The sequence below is a fragment of the Alligator mississippiensis genome, chromosome 1 (assembly GCF_030867095.1).
Source record: "Alligator mississippiensis isolate rAllMis1 chromosome 1, rAllMis1, whole genome shotgun sequence".
Taxonomy (NCBI): Eukaryota; Metazoa; Chordata; order Crocodylia; family Alligatoridae; genus Alligator; species Alligator mississippiensis.
In genome coordinates, this window is record NC_081824.1 from 465,962,984 (window position 1) to 465,969,999 (window position 7,016).

General features: G+C 49.4%; 1 long non-coding RNA gene across 1 annotated transcript; it reads left to right on the forward strand.

Moving 5' to 3' along the window:
* Positions 1-1,179: 1,179 nt before the first annotated feature.
* Positions 1,180-6,136, forward strand: LOC132250297 (uncharacterized). Its single transcript, XR_009461977.1, has 3 exons — positions 1,180-1,246; positions 2,803-2,917; positions 5,910-6,136. It is a non-coding gene; the product is annotated as an uncharacterized LOC132250297 (long non-coding RNA).
* The last annotated feature ends 880 nt before the right edge of the window (positions 6,137-7,016 follow it).

Consider the following 7,016-nt stretch of genomic DNA (forward strand, 5'->3'; position numbering starts at 1 on the left):
CAGCATGAGTGACCCAGAGCTACTCGAAAGCACACAGTGCCGCACTAAACCAGGCCAGGCCCATGCGATGGGCTAGAGGCAGTGCCAGGTGGCGGGCAGCCGAGGCTGAGTTGCACTGCCCCACAGCGAAGGAGGGATTGGGGCTGGGGCTGGGGCTGGGACAAGCTGCGCAGCCGGGGCAGGGGGATGTGGGACTTGGGGAGGGGACGGGGGTGGCGCAGCTTGCTCTGGGTGGAAGGGGGCAAGCAGCAGCAGGGCATAGCTCCCACTCCCAGCACTGCCACACCTGCATCCTGTGCCCCCTCACCCCGGCTGGGCAACCGGCGGGTGATGCCCTGCTTCCACTTACCCAGCCGGGGCAGGGAGGCACGGGATGTGGGCACGGCAGTGCTGGGAGTGGGGTCTATGCCCTGCTACTGCTTGCCCTCTTCTGCCCGGAACAAGCTGCATTTGCATCGTGCCCCTGCCCACCGCCCGTCCTGGCTGGGCAAGAGGCGGCAGGGCATATCCCCCACTCCCAGCACTATTGTGCCCACATCCCGGGCCCCCCTCCCCAGCTGGGCAGAAGTCAGAGGAGCCTGTAAACACAAAGGAGTGCAGGAAATGGAAGCAAAGTTTCCAGGGTTTGGGAATATTAGTTTACTTTCCATATCACAACCTTGCCCAATAGGTAATGGCAGAGAAAGGTCAGTAGGCGCATCTGCCCTGCAGGAGCTCCTTCCTGAGCAAAGCACGTTGTGTAGTCGGGAATGCCACCATTTCTTTCAGCAGACAAGGTTCTTTAGGGAAAAGTGCTATCTTTTATTAGACCAACTAAATACCCATTTCAAACAGCCAAAATCGATGTCTTCCGTGTTTCAGGGGTGTTAATTGTAGATGGAATACTAAATATGAATACTTCATTGCAAATACCAAACCAAGTTACTCCTGTAGGTAGGACACCACCACTAACAACATTCAAGAACCAGGCATAGACCCAAAATACCTGCTTCTGGTTCTGCTCTTTCCTCCCTACTGCTTCCACCATGTTTGTGACTTTTTCCCTTCTTTTATTTTTCATTATGTACGTCTCTGAATGCTCATCATCTCATTCATGCCTACCTTCCACGGCCACACCTTCATTACCTCCTCCTTCCTCCACCTCTGATCTGCTCGGTCTGCACCTTACTCCCAGAAGAACGGAGAAGCCCGTATCGTTCGCTGCACATTGCAGAGCGGCAAAGGTGCTGCATACAAAGGTATTCTGGTAAGTGCTGTGGAAGAGCTGTGTAGATTTATTACTGGATGTGTGTTCACTCTGGATGACAAGTTATATGTAAATTCTCTGCTGCTCTGTTTCACACCAAGACAAAGCTTTGAAATATTAGGGGCCACCTCATGCCCTTGATTCTTAGGAGAATTGACATTGGCATTTTAGTAGTCAAAGTACATTCCACCTCCCAAACTTTTCTCTGGGCTTTCAGCTGGATAATATCCACCACTTGTCCTCAATCATTGACTAAGGTAACAAGAAACCATGCACACCACTTGTATGAATGGGCATGTGTGCACAGGTAGGCAGACTGATACACTGAAGAACAGCCTGGAGGCAAGTCACGGAAAGATGCTGTATAGCAATAGACAATTAGGAGCCCAAAGAGCATACACTTCTAAATATCATAGTGTATTATCCCTCATTTTCTCCTATAGAAAAGTAGAGCTGGAAGACCTCAGGAGGCCATCTAATCTAACCCCCTGCTGACGGCAGGATGATTCCTGACTAAACCTTTCCACTCAATTTATGTCTGACCTATTCTTAATACTGCAGAAACCAACCTCCTGCACAACTACTATTCTCAATGCCCAAAACACCAAGAATAACCATAACCCACGACAGTTAAAGCAAGGAGATGGAGGCCCAATCCCAAATGTGGTGCTAGGTAGGACCCCGAGCACAGAAGCAAAATCCAGGAACTTGTCAGTTTTTTTAGTTCTCACGAGAGCAATCAGCACACCCGACTCCAAATCCCCAGCCCTAGCTGCAGCCAACAGACAGTGCTCCCAGTGCGTTTGCTGTCCTTCCCTGTCCTGTGTTGTCTGCAGCTTTGCTCAGGAAGCTCTTTATTCCTGCATCCAAATCCTCTGAACAGCAGCGGAGCCAGGACAGATCCCTGTAGGAGTCCACTCAAAGCCTCCTGCCGTTCCCACCTGGATCCATGCAGAATGACTTTTGCTTGTGGCTGTTGAGCCAGTTGTCTATCTGCTTTGGAGTCATTTGCTTTTCCCCATGTTTCTCCCAGTTGTTTGTGAGAAGGTTGTGTGGGAAACCATTAAGAGATAAACCCTGGCACTTTGCAGTGAAAGGGAAACGGTTTCGAGGGAAACCCTGGGCCAGATGCATGGTGATGCAGCTGCTGCTTGTGCCATCTCACTGGCACAAGGTAGATTTAGGCAAGAAAAGCCTTGATGGCATAGGACCAGCCTAGTGGCTTCTGGGACTCTGCTACATGTGGGTGATCACGCTGCAATGAAAGATTTCAGTGAGACAGAGGCAAAATAAAAGAACTTTCATAGTGGTCTTTTTTACACCAGGGACAAACCAAATCTAGAGACGCAGCTTCGTAGAGTAAAATACACACAGAAACCGTCACCCTTTGCTAGGATGTGCTGTGCACAAGGCTATTTCCATCTCTGTAATTTCCATTCGTGCACTGTCTGTACCTCACCCATGAGACACCAAACCAACATGCCAGATAGATAAACTGAAAACAAATGTCAAGAAACAAAGAAGCAAAATCATTCATTGCAAAATGCTTTTTCCAGTTAACCAGCCAAGACAGGACTGTAGACGTCATTTCAAAAATCATGACAAAATACCATCTAGACGTGGAGGAAGCAGAAAAGTACCAGCTTGTGCAGGTCATTTCAGAGCACAAAGGTAAGAGAGCAAAACCTTTTGCAGGTTCAGATATCCTCCTCATATTTGCAGAAGAACATGCCTATGAATCCATTTTAGAAATAGTGTTTTGTTTCATCTCATAGCCAGGTGGAGTAGACCTCCCTCTTGGTTACCTGGTAGGAGTCAGCACACCTCTACTCCCCTTTGGGATGGCATGGGTGCAGTTGGGAAAGACTGACAATTAGAGATCCAGTGCTGACGTGTCCAGTTGTCTGAAGTCAGGGCCAAATGAAACAGAAGAACGAACTGGGAGCATCACCCATACACTGACTGGTGCCCAGAAAGCCACAGGGACGACACAGTCCAGATCCACTCCCTGAAATCCATCCTGCTTGAAAATCTATGATCTCTGCACCAGGTATTTGTGATGACTTGTGTAAACTCAGCATCACAGTATTAATTCTGGTGCAGCACAGTACAGCCTCCCTCTCCTCCAGTTAGTTAAGTATTGGCTGAAGCCGTTTTTTGTCCTGATATGTCCAATCCCCTTGTGAGTGATGACATCCTTGCCTTCAATAACTTCCTGGAGAAGACTGAAGTTTACTAGATGTTTGAAATGGGCACAGCTCCTTTCTTGCCCGTGCATGTAAACTGAGTCACAGGGCTATATCCCACTTCACCTTGTGTGCCTAAACAGCATGGCCACAGCCACAGAGCTGCAGTTTTGGGTGGGGTTGTGCTCCAGCTCAGCATGTTTGAAGCCATGAACACGTCAGGTACGCCCATTAGGCCGTACTATCATTCATGACACTTTGGCTGGGCAAAAGCTCATTGGAGAGGTGGGAAGGCTACTCATCAAGGGAGCAGGAGACCCAGTGCCCAGCCCCACCTTCCTGACAATCTCTCTCAGCAATCTGTTTCATGACTTCACCACCTGAGAGTTAGGAAGTATTTCCTCATTTCCAACTTAAATGCCCCCGTTGGAATATAAGCCCGTTAGTATACCCGCTGTAATCACAGACAACTAGAGATCCTCTTTACAAGTAACAACCTTTTTGAAGATTTCTAACACCCCGTCCATTTTCTCAGGATTACATAATCCAGGTCTTCCAACTTTTCCTGTCTAGGACAATATTAGACCTTTCCTCGTTGTTGTTGCTCTTCTCTGGATTCTTTCCAGTTTCTCTGTTTCTTATAAAGCATGATGCCTTGAACTGACCACAGTTTTCCAGCTAAGGCCTCCCCAATGCTGAATATCATTGAAAAATGGTTTCCCCTACTTTGCATGCAACATGCATGTTAACACAGCCCCACATGCTCTTATTCTGTTTCAGTTTTTGTAACAATATTGCAGGGATGACTCATGTTTAGCTTCTGCTCTACTCCTGTAACTATTATACTATTCTTTCATTAATTTAAGACCATTTTTTCCATTTGGTCAAGGTCATTGAGAATCCTCAACCTATCTTCCAGATCTTCTGCTGTCCTACCTCGCTTGGCATCATCTGCAGATTTCCTAAGCGTATGCTCAGTTCCTTGAGACCTCTAGGACACATTTTATGTGGACTGAGATAAGAAGTCATTAAACACGTTGCCTTTTCCACATTGAACAATTTTAATTCCCTTTCCCCAATCAGTAATGGACCTACACTTCCTTTGGTCCTTGACATCTAACTTCAAAGGGTGCTTGTGTGTCTCATAGTAGCTGTATTGCAGTGCCTTGGTCTGCCCGGGTTTTTCCTTTATTGCCATCTGTAGTATTGTAGCTACGCTTCCCCATTTTGAGAGATTCCTTGTTAAGTTTCAAGTCACAAAAGCATTTGCTGTTTAGCCAAGCCAGTCGGTTGACGTGATTCTTAACCTTCCTCACACAGGGATGACGTATCCTCGTGCCCTTAATATTCCCTCGAAGGTACAACCAAATTCCCCGATTCCTTTTTCCTTTAAATGTACTGTCCCTGGGATCCTGGCCACCAGTTGTTTGAGGTTTTGCATGCCCGTGCTAACCTTTACTATTTATTTGTACTCTTGTCATGCCTAAAGCCATACTTATGGTCAAAGACCCTACTGGGGAAAGCACTGTATAAATCCCGAGCATTACCCACAGAACAGCTTCACCTTCACAGAGGGCTACCTGATTGTAGGCATTGCACTTGCAGTGTTTGGCAAGCCCTAAGCCTGCTGGGTATCTTGAGTGGCAGGAGGAGAGTCTACCATCAATCCCTGACCATTGCGAGGTCAAACTATCATCACCATCAAATCAGCAGCAGTATCAGGCCCTGCCCTGGATTTACCAGCCCTCTTTCAGAGCCAGTGAAGAGAGGGAGGATGCAAAGGGAGGGGAGAAAGGCAGGCTGAGCAGGCTTCTTTCTGCTCACCTCTGGCACCCAGCAGCCCAACGCCCCAGTGTCCCCCTCCCCACACACACACCTCTCTGGAAAACAGCTGTCTCCCATTGCTAGCGAACAGGTACCTGTGAGCTCAGGGAGCAGCAATCTCCTCTGCTGCCAAAAGGCAAAGCTCAACCCCTGTTCTTGGTGCATGAGGAGGTAAAGGGGTTGTCTCAGCTGAATGGAAAGGAATTTGCCTTGACCTTTTTGTTGAATAAAGAACCCAACACATGCAAGCTGTAGACAACCACACATGGAAATGATGCGTTAAGAAAGCAAGTCAAATGATTGCCTTTCAACCTAAATGTACAGCCCTGTGTGTATGCATCATGCTACTGTCTGTAGTCAATGATCTCTGAGCCAGAAAACTGTTTCATGTAGTGCACAGGTAAGTTTGGTGTTCTCAGACTTCCAGAAGCATGACTTTGGATGGTCCAACATCTTCTCATAGTTTTGCTGCTGGTGGGAAAGGAGGTGTTATAACTAGTAAAAACCAAATTAAAGAACCTCATTTAGACTTCCAAATGGCACGTGTCCAGCCAGCATGCACCTCTGAATGCTCCCCAGTTTTCTACGCTTGCTCGCAGTGCTACTATCCAGAGTAAATCACTCGACGCTTCTTTGCTTTTCTCTTTCTGCAGAGCTAGTCTTCCCGCAGGGAGCAAACGTGTTCTCTGAAATGAACAGCCAGGGCAATGCAGACTTCAGTATAAGAAGAAAACCAGCTTCTGTTGTCACGCCAGGGCCTGCCGAAATCAAGAAAAAGAGGAGGCGCCTACCTCGCCTCTTTAGAGGCAGCAGGCTCAGACCTGAATGAAAGCTTTTTAAAAGGGAGCTGACATAAATAACACCGTCAGGCTGGGGGACACTGGGAACCTGTGGGGGGTTGGGGTGCAGGCATGGGAGGGAGGGGGTCAGGTGGGAATGGGGAGCAGAAGGAAATATAATCTATGTTCAGGAGGGATGTTGGGCACAAGGAGTGGGAGGGATAGGGGGAAAATGGGAGGGAGGTTTGTTTCAAGGCGGGGATGGGGGTAGGGTTTTGCAATTGCAAAGAAGCAGACACCCGGGTGGGGGAAGGGGTATATACCCTTCCCCCTGCCCCCCCAGCCCTGCCGGTGCCCCTCACTCCCAACCCACAGCCCCTTTCCCTCCCACCCCCACATACCTCCTGCTGCTCCTCCCTTATCCAGGAGAATGAAAGTAACCATCAATCCCTTCTTCAATTGCCCTGATCCCCCTCAGCCTGCTCACCTCTGCCTGGAGTCCCCTCTCCTGCCCCTCCAGGGCCTCAATCCGGGCACAGGTGGCACAGGCAAGAGACTCCCGGCCCCGACGCTACCCCCAGGCCTCAGAGGTCCCGCCCAGCAACCCCCGCAGACAGGGCTCAGGGCACTGCCGACCCACCCAAGGGGCCTGTCTCGGTGGAGGCCTCCCAGGAGCTGCGGGCCGGAGGCAGCAGCAGGGCAGGGGCCTTGGCTGCGCTCCATGTCACCCCGTAGTAGCACCCCTCCTCCTTCACTTCCCTGAATCTCTGGCATAAGCCCCCACGTGCTCCTGCCCACAACTGGCCTGTGAACTGCCGCAAACTGCTCCGCTGTTGGCAGTCCCTGTTCGCTGGCTGCCTGGTCCCAGCCTGATCCCCAGCAGTTTCTGATGCACTCTTGGGAGATGAGGTTAATTATATGCTCAAGACCTTTCCCAGCTTGCAGTGGCATGCATAGTTTTCAAACTTTTTTTAGGAAGGC